We start from the raw sequence: 14,600 nt of genomic DNA, 5'->3' as shown, positions 1-14,600 counted from the left end.
TCAATTTCACTGCCTTTGCCACGAGTGGTGGACTGACGATGCTACGAGTATACGGTCTTGCTGAAAAATTGCATTGCGTTCAGTTTCATTCTGTGAGTTCGACAGCTTGACTAAATGTTGTATTTTCGCCTTACGCGACTTGTTTCGTTTTGTTTTCAATAATGATGATGAGATGTGATTTTGTAGAGTGAGGACAATTGTCATATTTCATATTGCCTGTATTGTGATAGCCCTTTCATTGTCTACACCCGCGATTACTTTTTGTGTGTGGTTCTGTTAACTCGTTTTGTAAATTATGATGTAACATTTTATTCTCTGTACAGTTTGCTCCTCCTCTTGTTGCTTTTGATGCTGACGTTTCTTCTTTTGATGCTGACGTTTCTTCTTTTGATGCTGACGTTTCTTCTTTTGATGCTGACGTTTCTTCTTTTGGTGCTGACGTTTCTTCTTTTGCTACTTCCCTCTTGCCTTTCTTCTTTTCTGCCGCACTTCCATCCACCTTTCACTTTTTCCTCCCCCCTTCTCCCTCCTTCCTTCTTTGGACAGTTCGTTCTATTCCTTTTCCCTACCCCTCTCCCTTTTCCCTTCTTCCATTCTTTCCTTATTTCCTTGCATTCTTCTTCCTTTTCTTTCCCGACTTCCTGCTTCTCTTTTTTCCCGCTTTCTATCCCCCCCCCCCCCTACCCCCCTTCCCCTGCCCCCTTCCAAACCCGCACTAGTTACAGACACGTTTTAGGCGGCGGAGACAATTATTTCATGTCTGTTGTGATTGTAGAGTGTACATTCAAGGCAGTTTGTGTTAAAGTATTCATTTTTTTGTCAGTGTATTTATCCCCCAGATGATGATTTGACAAGTGACACAGTCAGTACTAACTGATGGCAAATGTGTATCTAAACAAATCTGCTATTCAAAACGCCGATTGCGACGTTGTAAGGTTTGTTGTTGTTGTTGTTGTTTTTCTTCGTATTAAGATGAATAAAATGTCAAACACTTGTATGAAGTCAGAGTTTTCTCCGCTCAGTGTATGTATGTCTATCTGCCTCGTGTGTGTGTGTGTGTGTGTGTGTGTGTGTGTGTGTGTGTGTGTGTGTGTGTGTGTGTGTGTGTGTGTGTGTGTGTGTGTGTGTGTGTATATACATGTGTTTGTGTGTATGTGTCTTTGTGTGTATATATATATATATGTGTGTGTGTGTGTGTGTGTGTGTGTGTGTGTGTGTGTGTGTGTGTGTGTGTGTGTGTGTGTGTGTGTGTGTGTAAATGACAAAAGCAATCATGCTTAGACCAGATTACGCAAATAGTTTTTATCAATATCGTTCGTTGTTCTGAGCTCAAAAGCCTAGTGGACTTCCATACATTGGCCTTCCATTTGGAATTGTTCGGAGTTCGTATCCCGGCTGCGCCAGGTGAGATAAGTGTGGAGAGTTTTTCGATCGAACAGTTCATCTTATTTGTAGGCCTGCTGGTGCCTTATCCCCCCTCGTGTGTACACGCAAGCACAAGACAAAGACGAACGTGTTATCCATGTCTGAGTAATTTGGGTTACAGAGACATGAAAATACCCAGCATACAACCCCCCAAAACGGAGTACGACTGGCTCAATGGCGGAGAAAAATGGCCACACAGATAAAAGCCGGTCTTTAAAAAAAGCACGAGTGTACGAGGGAGTTGCAGCTCTAGAACACAGAAGAATAAGTACATTGTTCTCTGAGTATGGTAACCAGCGCCCCAGATGTGACACGTATAAGCCTGACGACTTAACACAGGATTACAGGTGAAACTCAGATTTCCCAAGAATATAGGTCATCAACCAGGTTGATGATGATAAGTAATGTTTAACGCCCTCACGGTAAAACCATTAGGGGCATGTTCCCGGGTTTGACCCCGACTTTAGAGGGGGAAAAAAAGAAGAAAAAAAGGCTCTAGCTCCCGGTCAACGAGGCACGCGAGCCGGAGGTGGTTCCAAGGAGAGTCATGGAGTTAGTTTGGAGATCCAGCTGGATCATTATGTGTCAGTGCTCGCAGTCAGCGCTGCCGTTGTGGGTCTCTTTTCACTTTGAATGGAGTAAAGTATACATGTTTTTAGTATATATTCCCCAGACCAGGTCCAAAACGGAGAAACTCATGTTGACATTTGAGGAGGCGTATGTCCAACCATAGCTAAGATAGGCTTATTTCAGTCAAGGGAAGCATTCAGACAGACATGCCTGCCCTTCGGTTTTAATAACGGGAAAACACCTTACTTAATTTTTGTCATATCTGGTCTTGTTTTGGCCTAAACGGATATCATGGAGTTAGGGTATGATATGACAATCGTAAGCCCTTTCATGCTGTCTATTGTACTTTCTGTTTTTTAGAATATTCACCCTTACCCTCTGTGTCATACTGTCATACTCTAGCTCAAAGTGAAGCACTCTCTGTGTCTCTGTCTCTGTGTGTGTGTGTCTCTCTCTCTGTCTCTGTCTCTCTCTCTGTCTCTCTGTCTCTGTCTCTCTGTCTCTGTCTCTCTCTCTCTCTCTCTCTCTCTCTCTGTGTGGTGTGCCTCAAGGGTCTGTATTAGGACCTATATTGTTCTGTATTTATATAAATGATTTACCTCTTCATGTGTCAGATGAGAAAGTAAGATGTGAGTTCTTTGCGGATGATTCATCAATCCACACCAGTCAGAAGTCTTTGGTAGCCGTCAACCAATCTCTTCAAAAAAGTATAGATGAGATGACAGACTGGTGCACCACTAATGCAATGGTTATTCACCCTGTTAAGACGAAAAGTATGGTGATTACAACTAGACAAAAACACCAATTAAAACCCTTACAACTTCAACTGTCAATTGATTCAACTCAAGTGCATCAAGTTAAAGAGCATAAATTATTAGGGGTTACCGTTGATCAAGAATTGAAATGGCAAACTCATTTGAGTAAAATTTGCAAATTAGTATCTAAAAATTTGTACTTATTGTCTAAATTAAGACATTATGCCGATGTGGAAGCACTCAAGTTGTTTTATTACGCTCACATAATGCCCCATATCAACTTTGCTTCAACACTTTGGGATAACTGCAGTGATGTTCATCTCAAACGACTCAATTCTCTTCATCGCCGTGCTGCAAAACTAATTCTGCATGAGTCAAATAAGCCAACAGATGATAAATTAAAGCTCCTTAATTTCCTTCCCTTGAAAGATCAGTTGACGCTAAACAAGGCTGTCTTTATGTACAAAGTAATTAACAATAATGTTCCTGGATATTTAAAATCACATTTCAGACATGCCACAAAAAGATATGGGTCCCAGAACCTGATTCCCCCCATCCCTCGTCTAGACTTGTATAAGTCAAGTTTAGCCTTCTCAGGAGCATCTCTATGGAATTCCATACCCCTACCCCTCCGAAATGCCTCTTCTGTGAAAACGTTTAGGCGCCAGTTTCATTCCCGCTTAATGGGTAAATAGAACACTTTTCATGTCTGATATTTTAGTGCTTTTTACATTTAGTCAAGTTATGTTTGTATTTTGATTTGTTCTTTTTGGCAAGAATTGATAATGATATACATGCGAATGATTGGGACAATTCCTCCCCACATTTGTTTTCTCCCTTTTGTTATTAGTTGTTTTGGATGTTTATATGCAATGCATTATTGCAACTATGCTGCAATTTCCACACTATATTGTTTTTCCCATTTTTGAATGTGTATACAAAACCATAACCCTTTTCTTATTACTATTTACATTATGTACGTCTGTAAGTAACAATAACCTTGTCAATTTTACTATCTATTTTATGTGCGTCTGTATTAAGTGTTTGTATAAGGGACAGGTTGTAAGATTAGGCTTTGCCTAAAACCTCTATCCTTTGGTAATAAAGTTCAGTTTCAGTTTCAGTTTCTCTCTCTCTCTCCCCCTCTCTGTCTCCGCCTCTTTCCTTAAATTTCCGTTCAAATCAATGGACATTGCATACCATTAAAATGAATCTATATAGCTGATGCTTACATCTCTCTATTGGCACATTTGCGCATTGTATGTTTATCGGTCCTCCAGTTTTCTCACAAGGCAGCTATTTAATCTAGATATCCGTCCAAACGTTCCTTTTACAGGCACAGTCCTTCCCGGAAAAAAATTAATTTCTGCTCACTGTCTTAGGTCTGCTCAGGCTTTTGCAAATATATATGCCTGGGATGAGACCTTCACGCCATTTGAACACATCCCAAAAATCTACATCCTGTGCATATGTCTATTTATTTGATGACTTAAGTTCTAACAAATGTGTAAATAACGAAAGAGGATTTTTGAGAAATTAATTCATAAAAAAAGGCCCACTCTGCACAGAAAGAAGACAGGTCAATGACTTTTGGTATGTGTCCAAATGGAGGGATGGTCTTATTCCATGGGTAAAAGCAGGTCTGAGATAGTGAGCAAAACTGTTTTAACTGGAAGGACTGTGCCTTTAACGATCAGCAATCACCTGATCCATGTTCAAACTTTCGCGTCCTGGCTACAGCTATTCTGTGTGCCGCTGAGAACTAAAAATTCAAAAGTTTCTACAAATATCTGTTCAGCCTATTGTTTCCTATTGTTTCCAGAAGACTTTTTTTGTACTGCAGCCTGTGTAAAATAATACTGAGCTTGAGTTCCATCAGCATTAGAAGAAAAGCAAGATTGCAAGAAAGAAAAAGTCGCTCGTCCGGTTTTGCTTTCATATCGCCGCCCGTGACATTTAAATGAAATAAGAAGAAAATGACATTTGCAATCTTACCGAAGTCTGCATTGTCAGGGCATGTTGGAAGAAAACAAGGTTCTATTTTTGCATTAGTAGCTAACAGCCTACTGGTCACGTAGTCTGTTAAGCAGGCATCCAGCGGGTAGTGCCCAAACATTTCTTTACAGGGAAGTATCTGAAACCACGCCCACTATAGTCACTGTTAGGAGCGCTGCCTTGTCTACCTAAGGCGATTGTACAGAACTCCGCTTGAAAAGCTTTACTCACTTGAGTTCGAAGCGTGAGCGTTCTGTTGTTTCGTATTCGTCACATCGTGTTTCCATATTCGAACTGTCTTCATTTTTGTGCTTTAAAATAAAAAAGGGATAACACCTTAACATTTTTTTTTAAAAAGGCCCTCAGATCGCTTCTAAAAGTATACCTTAAGATACTGCGTAATAAGCAATGCTATGCCTTCACTACGGAAAAGCAAGAATTGTAAAAGCTCAACTAACTGTCGTGCAGTAAGCAAAGAAAGAGCCCTCCTTGCTAGGGTTGGGTTGCTTTCAATGAGTTACTTCACTTGTGTACGCGATGTACGTTACTAGGCCGCCGCGTCATAGACGGCACAATCGTCTTGCCGCCAGGCAGCGCCTCTTGACTACGTTTTGCTTCAAGCAACGGAGAGAAGCATGGCCCTGAAGCGCATTCACTCACTTTGATTTAGCTAATGATTATAGTTGTGGTGCCGTGCACGTGCTTCGAAATAAAGGTACAGTGGATTCCCCAGATGTTTCATATTCGTAACATTATTCAGAAACTCCCCTAAACGGTCAGATCGCCATCAATGTCGTCGTTATTATCATCATCGTCGTCGTCGTCGTCGTCGTTATCATCGTCATCGTGATCATCTTCATGAAAGGTTGTGCATAAGTGAGACATAAATGAAGAAGAGGGATCAAGCGAAATGTGTGTTTTTTCTCACAAAATGTCTTTTCTTATCAGCTGTGCGTGTCTGGGTGGGTGGTCGGGAGCTTAACTAGTACCTTGGTGGGTGGTTATCAACGGCAGAGAGTTATCTCATTAGAAAAACATGTAAAAAGTCCAAGCTGTTTCTTTTCCAGAGAAAAAAAAGGAGGAGAAGAAGAAATAAGAATCATTATTTTTGCTCGTATCAATATGGAAACCTGCAATCGGAGAAAAATTAATTGCATCCTGAGAGAGAGAAAGAGGAATAGGTACCTTCGCCTCGCTCAGAATAGGCTTTCATCACTCCCACCTATCGCAAAGTTTGACGTCAATGGTGCTCTTCTCAAACTTACAGAAATGTCAGACAGTATCTGGAATCTGAACGGTAAGAGGAAAAAATGCCGGGGCAGATATCTTGGATAATTGCTGGAATTCAAATGAAAGTCAACAAGGACATTTTCATAATTGCATCACGGAGGCCCATTTTTTTCACTTTGGGAAGAAACGGGCGATACCCTTGTTGGATGTCCTTCCATCATAAGTTACTGCCGACATCACTTAATCTCAGTTATTAACTAATTCAAAAGTAACAAAGAATTAACAATATTAAAAATGATTAAGCCTTCAGAATCTGTTAACCATCCCTCTCTTTGTCCATTGTTGTCAAACAGATATCAAGTCATTTGACATAGCAAACCCTTCCGTAAAAACAATTGTATATATTACTTAAAGGTGATTAAATCCTGTGTACAAGATCGTTAACACATGTAATCACGGACTGGCATTTACATGGGGCAAAATTCTAGCACTTTGACAAACACCAAAACAACTGCAGCCTGACAGCAGCTGTCTGAGCAGAGTGTACATTTATCTTATTTTATTTTTATAGACTTATTTGTGTGTGTTTTGGGGTTGTTGTTTTTCGCGGGGGCGCAGTGAATTTCGCAGATTGCTGTAGGTGCACCAGACACGACATTTCAGCCAATCTTGAGTCTTGGCCATGGTCATCCTCGACAACGACGAACAAGAACAGAATGCTTTCAATCGTTCATCATTTTGTGGTCAGACTCGCAGGTTGCTCCATATCATCGTTATCAGGGAGTTCTACAGATCAGCATAATTATCACAAAACCGTCATACGTTAGGTCCATTCCTTATTGGTGAACGGCATCCCTTTTTAAATTTCCGGGACTGCTCCATAGGAAAATATGTTTACACTCGAAAAAAATGACATTTAGTCAACAAAAGGGTCATTTTAAGTTTTCGCTGCTTAGATTTGATTTCACAATACTCTATTGCTTTTTATTTAAAAACCCCAACTGTTTTTGTTTTTAATTAGAATAAAAAGTTACACAAACGCGCACTACATTTAAATGGAAAATAGTCACCTGATTTGTTTGGGAATTCACAAATTAATGTGAAATAAAAGAAGATGATGCTGACGGTAATTACTAGCGAAGCAAACTAAAGCAACACAAGTCTTTTTAAACCAATGGACATTAACAACAGCAAACAACAGCAACGACGACAGCATCAACAATGACAACGACAACAATGACAACGACGACGACGACGACGTCGATATAACAATCCCTGCAACAACACAAGAAGGGCTAATTAGTTTTGAAAAGGCGGTGATCAGATTTGCTGACGTCAAATACCCGAGGCTAAATATTTCATCGTCATTGTTGTTTTTGTCTCTGTGTTCTAAATAAATAAGTCTAGTTAAGAGCTAGATTACAGGAGATGGCATGACACAAAGCTCCCTGACATTTGAGTCAAAGACAAAAAAGCGTACTGAATTAAAGGAGCTATACAGTAATCATATATCCGCTTTGTTGCACGATGCATTTGTCACGATAGAACTCCACAACTCAAAATATGTCTGCACGCACATGTGAAGTCAAAGATACGTTGCATCCCATTGTCGTGGTTTTTTTTAAACTAAACTTTTGTTTGACAATGTAATACATGTTTTGTTGCTTAACATATTGATTCATTAATGGCTAAATATTTGTTAATTGCTTTATATGTTTATTATGCCGTTTATCCCTATGCCCCAGTGGGCAACATTTGATGAATAAACGTTGAACCTTGAACCTTGTTAATTATGGTTCACATTACCACAAGTTGCCTCTTGAAGTGTGATTCACAAGCTGTCTCGTGTGTCTCCCATAAAACCCGTGTTCGAACGTAAACAGTCACTCTCTCTATTGCAGGCGATCGCATTCGCTCAACACACCGTCAATATGTTCTCCTCGTTCTGCTGGTTTCTCTTCTGGTTTGGCTAGTTTTGTGTCCAGCTTTGTCTTGCGAACAGAAAATGCAGTCGCAAGACCTGCCTGTGCCAAAGCACACGTAACATGGGATGAGAACATGGCTGCTTCCTATGCTCGATCATTAAAGAGCGCGTGGTATGTGGAATAGTGGGCATTCATCAATCTCGGGGTACATAGACAATACTTTTTTATTTTTTTATTTTATTTTTTTATTCTTTTTTTGGAGGTTTTGGAGACAATACTACATGTAGATGACTTGCTGTGTGTTATAAGGTTTTCACGAGTGTTTTTGTTGTTGTTTAGATTAAAATGCAAGCAAAAGCAAACTTTTCAATATTTGAAAAAACAAGGAGTGTAAACCTAGTATCACACCGCAAGCAATGTAGTATTCTGTTTATCTGACATTCTGTATGTGCGTGCCTTCTGCTTAAACATACCTATTATTCACCTGTATATTTGAATTACAGCACCTAGCAGTGTCAATTTCCAGACAGAAATTACATTACTCACCAACATTCTTGCAACAGTAACCATCACATTCATACTCAAGTTACATGGAATTTCCGCAATTGTGCGTTTGAAAAATCAGCTGACTCAAATTTACACCAATTAAGCAAACGCAAACGCGTTTCAAATGAGGGAAAACAACTAGTCAACATTCGCTTAATGTCGTCTGCTTCTCATTGGAGGCCTGTTGACCCGCACTTTGTTATAATGTAAAACATTTGTTTTACAATTCTCTCTCTCTCTCTCTCTCTCTCTCTCTCTCTCTCTCTCTCTCTCTCTCTCTCTCTCTCTCTCTCTCTCTCTCTCTCTCTCTCTCTCTCTCTCTCTCTCTCTCTCTTAGATTTTGATTAGATTTTGATTTTGTGTTTCGTGTGGCCGTGGTGCTTATGCTTATTTACTGTACATTTACATGTTATGCCTATATGAATTCATTATATTATGTTGTTTATATGCGTGCGGATGTGTTAGTGTGAATGTAAAGGGCACGTTGTAAGATTAGGCCCTTGGCTTAAAATGTTTACCCTTTATGTCAATAAAATGTTCTAAGTCTAAGTCTAAGTCTCTCTCTCTCTCTCTCTCTCTCTCTCTCTCTCTCTCTCTCTCTCTCTCTCTCTCTCTCTCTCTCTCTTCCCCTCCCTCTCTCCAATCCTCGTTGTCACTGTCCATCCTCCTGTCTCTCTCCTTCTCTCCTCTCTCTATCTTTCGCTCTCCTTATCTCCTCTCTATCTCCCCCTTTTCTCTCTCGTCCCCCCCCCCCTCTCCATCATCCCCTCTCCCACCCGTCCACTCTCTCTTCGTCCCTCCCTCTCCTCCCCCCTCCCCCTTCTCTCTCTCTCTCTCTCTCTCTCTCTCTCTCTCTCTCTCTCTCTCTCTCTCTCTCTCTCTCTCTCTCTCTCTCTCTCTCTCTCTCTCTCTCTCTCTCTCTCTCTCTCTCTCTCTCTCTCTCTCGTTCTATGTATCTGTCTCACTTGTCTGGCTCACCCTTGTGCACTAGATAACAAATCGTTAGAAAAACCGGCGATATAGTTACATCTATACTGTTTTTGTAGAAGAATACTAACGGAAAAAGTTGCTTCTGATTTCCTTCAATTACTCTCAGATATTCTTTTGGTAGGTTTGAGTTACAGATTTAAGTGCGTTTTCTGCAATGAGGAAGAGAAGCTGTTTACGTAGACAAGATGGACTATTACAAAGGTTTAGTGTGTGGGGTAGGCACACGCACACACGCACGCACACGCACACACATACACACACACACACACACACACACACACACACACACACACACACACACACACACACACACACACACACACACACACACACACACACACGAACACTCGTACAAGTATATGTTACAGGCATTAAGTGAAACCAGGCATTACGCGTAATGCCTGAAATGTTCAGGCACTACGCGTAATGCCTGTGACCACTAGGCATTACACGTAATGCCTAAAAATACCAGGCATTACGTGTAATGCCTGAAAATCATTGTCAGGCATTACACGTAATGCCTGAAACCTGTTACAGGCATTAAACGAACTAAATATCGTTTGATAGAATCGGTCGAACAACAACACCTTTGACTCTCGCTCGTTTCTTCTTCTTCTGACACTCTGCGCACAAAGATTTGTAAAGTTCTATCGCGTGGCGTGGTATGTTGTCTTATTTGTTGTGCAACTCCTTCTCCATGCGATCACAACCACCATGGCCTGTGGCCACATGCGCTCTCTTGACGATATCGTATGTTTCTTCTATGGTAGCATAGTAGAGAATAGATTCCTCAGCTGTGTCAGTCCTTTTCTGTACACGCCTTTCGATGTCACCGCATCTTAATACCTCGAATCTGAAAATTAAAGTAAATAACAACTATTTAATGGCAATTACAGGACATGTTTATCAAGGTTATAAACAATGTACCATAACTCTCGGCAGCGAGTCGGATATAATTATAACACGTAGGACAGGGTCCAGATTGAAATAATCTTGCTAAAACAACAACATGTCAATGTACCCGAGCGCTACATTCAAACTACTAAAGATCGTGAACAACTAACGTCGAATAATAATAACAGATCTTCCTTATGAGAAAATAAAAACCCGTTTACACAGTCACAGTGTTTCTCAAGCGAACATTAATACTAATTTGATTTCGTAGCTTTCAACAGCCCCGGTATGTGAGATAACACAACGCAATTTTCTTATTAGCTGCTTTTGTTTCAGCAAGAACGATACAGTCAGTGTACTAAGCCTTTTTTGTTACCTCCCTTTGACATTATAATTATGTGTCAATTACTCTATCACAGACAGCATTGGAGATAATCCGGTTTCAGTATTGTTTCACGATAGACGTAGAGCTGAATACCAACACTCAAATCTGTTTTTGACAAACACCACACATCACTTACTTTCCCAAGAGATGATACTCATGACTTGACTTTGTCGTTTTCTGGAAGGCAGCTTTTACTTCTTCGATTGTTCTGAAGTACACAGCTTTCGGGAGCAACTTTCTGCCGTCCTTTTCATAATGTTCAAACAAACGTCGAGTAAACAATTGTTCTTTTTCATTATCCTCCATGGTGACGAATAAGCAACTGGTGAAAACTCAACTGGAAATATTGGACCTCGGCTTTCCATTGTGACATGCACTCACACTTACGGGAAATTCAAATTGTGGTGAACACTATGTCAGAAATACATTATTTTGCATTGCGAACCATCACTCATAATCACAAAATAAAATGTGCATTCATTTCAAAGCTCACTTGATTGAATGTCAATTACTATATTTACACCATGACATTTTGTCAACACTTTGTCCTTAAAAAATGTTCTCACCGTCATCCAAGAGGTAATGTGTATTGCCTGAATTACTTCAGGCAATAAGCGTAACTTTGAGAGTCAAATTTCAGACATTACGTGTAATGCCTGGTATTTTTTGGCATTACGTGTAATGCCTAGTGGTCACAGGCATTACGCGTAATGCCTGAACATTTCAGGCATTACGCGTAATGCCTGGTTTCACTTAATGCCTGTAACATATACATACATGCGCACAAATCGATTTCAAAATCTGAATCGGAGAAGAATTCTGAAGAAAAGAAACCGAAACGTCTTTACCTGAGTCTAGTATGTTTGTCCCAAAGGCCTTCACACAAACAAGAAAACAAAAAGAAAAAATACAAAGAAAGAAAGAGAGAAAGAAAGAAAGAAAGAAAGTAAAGAAAGAGAGAAAGAAAGAAAGAAAGAAAGTAAAGAAAGAAAGAAATAACGTGAACGAAAGAAAGAAAGAAAGAAAAAAAGAAAGAAGAAAAAGAAAAACGAATGAATGAAAGGATGAAAGAAAGAAAGACATAAGCCCACTCTCTCCAAAGCAAGTCTTGCGTCTTTCTGTCTTAGCAAAGAAACTGGTGTTTTTGTAGGTTTTTTGTGTGTGTTCTGGTGTTTTTGACATTTTCACATGGGACTATTTACTGAGCGTCACGCTCCTTAATTCAAAGGATTACTCTATCACACATTCTGGGTTGCCTGTTTTGCCGCATTCCAATAACAATAGTGTCCTACTGAACTGTGCATCCATAGTTACTCAACAAAACTCATTGTGGCGAGATGTTCATTGGTGCTTTCATTACCAGCATTTCACAGAGGCGTCTTGGTGGAATTCAGACTCTTGATTCCTGTTCAACTGTTAAGGTTCCCGGTAAAATTTGTTTCGCTTTTTAATTTTTGTTATGTTGATAACATGTCTCAATGAACTTTACTTCAATGATTAACGAACAAACCACAGTGCTTTTCCCATCTAAATGATGCGGGGGTGAATTGTTTTTATCGGTGATCGAAGTAACAGGAACTAGAAAATGTCTTGGACAAACAGTCTTTCCATTTCCTGAACGTACCAGAATGACCTCAACGGAATACTTCAAAGAATAACACTATTCGCAAAGTTTGAAAAGAGTTTAGACGATGCTTTCGTTGGAAGAAAAAAACCACGACAACAATATTCTGACAATTACACAGCAACAATTTCATTTAATAACACTGGATCAAATCCGCAAAAGGTTAAACGCCAAACGGATATGGAAGGAAAACAAAGTTGCAAAAAAGATAAATGGGGAAGGAAGCTAATGTAGTTTATAACGGAAAAAAATAATAGAAAAAAAATGTGATGAACCGTTTTGCACTGGATAAATCTTTACTTCTGCCAAACTAAAGCAGCCAGGCTATTCATATCGGCAGAAAGAATACAATCTTGCAGTTTTATTAGCTCCTTAATTCATTTATGTCCCAAAACAAAGGCGCGGGTTTTTAATCGGTTCTGCAATGTCTGTTCAACTCTTATTCCCTTTATTCTGTATCTTTTTCCTTTCTTTTCCGTCCTTCAATCTTCCCTGTTTTTTGGGTCTGTTTCAGTGATCAGATGGTTGCACATGTAAGTTTTTTTCTCTCCAGATATTCGGAGCAGCCACCTTTGCCTACAAGATTTGCATGCAGACATGTTACTCCGACGAAGCAAAGCATTTGTAATTACTAATTATAAATTAGTAATTTTTCGTAATGGAAGAATGGAATCGTGTTGAATCACTGAATTTGAATGCCATAATTATCCAGCTTCATTGCATTGTAACATTCCCAGCGAATGTTAACTGGGCTTTTATTAGCACCAAAAACCAGTATTTGACGATCACTAAAACACTGTCCTTAGTAAAAATATTTCTTTTCATGTTGATTGTCGTATGGTTACTTGCATATTTTCAGGTATATTGTCCGTTTGGGTGCTTCTTTTGACAAGATCAGCGGTACAATATTACTGAATACGTCAAATGATCATGCTGTGAGGATGAGAGTCTTCGATCTTTTGTCGTTTGAAGTATACAACTCTTTTCCCGTGCGTTACGTTGGTCAAATGGAAGAGAATCCGCCATTAAAGAGTTATGTTCCGAGTACATGGTTCGGGTTAGACCGTTATTTGCTCAAATTTGAAATCAAGTTTTCAAACCTGACGCCAAAATATAAATCTCAGTATCTGTCACAGACTGCGTCAGTCTCAAAGACAGAATTTTTAAAAAATAAAAAAATTAAAAGAAATTTAAAAAAAATTTAAAAAACACCTCGCTTCTGTGTGTCGTAAAAGCGGCCGTGAACAGAACTGTCGTAAGCACATCTCTTATACCAAAAACATCCGTGCCGAGCCGGCCAAAATGGAGCTCTTTTGCACGGGGGCTACCAGTTAATCTTAACATGGTATTTTGAAGAAATACCTGAGGAACAATTCTCATCCTTTGAAGAAATACCCGCAGAAAAAAACTCTCGTCTATCTATTCGTTCGAGGAGACTGATCCTATTTACGACGAAGCGCGGCCGGCTCTACAAGATCTGGCGCGTACTTTTCCAAAAGACCCCAGACTGCAAGCAGAAGAAACCATTCACAAGCCAGCGACCCATGCGAAGCATCTTGATGTAAAACGCACGTGCAGGCAACCAGTGGTGCGGTACAAGCCATTTTGCATGCGGCGCGTATGTTTGAAAAGCGATGTCAAATATTTCAGCTAACGACAGGAAGTGGCGCTAGAGCGTAGAGCCGCCATCTTGCCAAGCCTCGATTTAGAAAGTGTTCTGTTTTCTTTAACAAAAGTTATGGTGTGTTACTTAGTATAATGCTGTATGATCTATGGTAGGAAACTTGTTAGCCAAAATCTGTTAGAAGTAATTTTCTTAAGAATCCAGAAAAAACGACATAACTTCAACGAAAAAAATGAAAGCAACTGCGGTGAGTTCAGAGTTGATGGTGTGTTTAAAAAAAAAAAGATAGTTGTGGTGTTTCTTACCATTGTACTGTATGGGTTACGAGGGAAACGTGTTAGCCAAAATAGTTTTGGTAGTATTTTTAAGAATCCAGAAAAGCCACACAAAGGTGAAAGAAAGTGCGATGACGTGGTAGGTTGTTTTGCTGAGACAAAAATTGTGGTGTATTACTTACTATAACATTATAATTATGCTTTATGATTGGAATCTTTTTAGCCAATATGGGTTATGTAATACTTTTTTTGAAATCCAGAAAAGGCCACGTAACTGAGACAAATGCCCCGAGTTCTGTTTTCTTAAAGATAAGAGTTGCGGCGGGTTTTAAAAAAAATATGATACTGTGTGGTTTATGATA

The sequence above is a fragment of the Littorina saxatilis genome, linkage group LG17 (assembly GCF_037325665.1).
Source record: "Littorina saxatilis isolate snail1 linkage group LG17, US_GU_Lsax_2.0, whole genome shotgun sequence".
Classification (NCBI taxonomy): Eukaryota; Metazoa; Mollusca; class Gastropoda; order Littorinimorpha; family Littorinidae; genus Littorina; species Littorina saxatilis.
Note: the sequence above shows the minus strand (reverse complement) of the source record.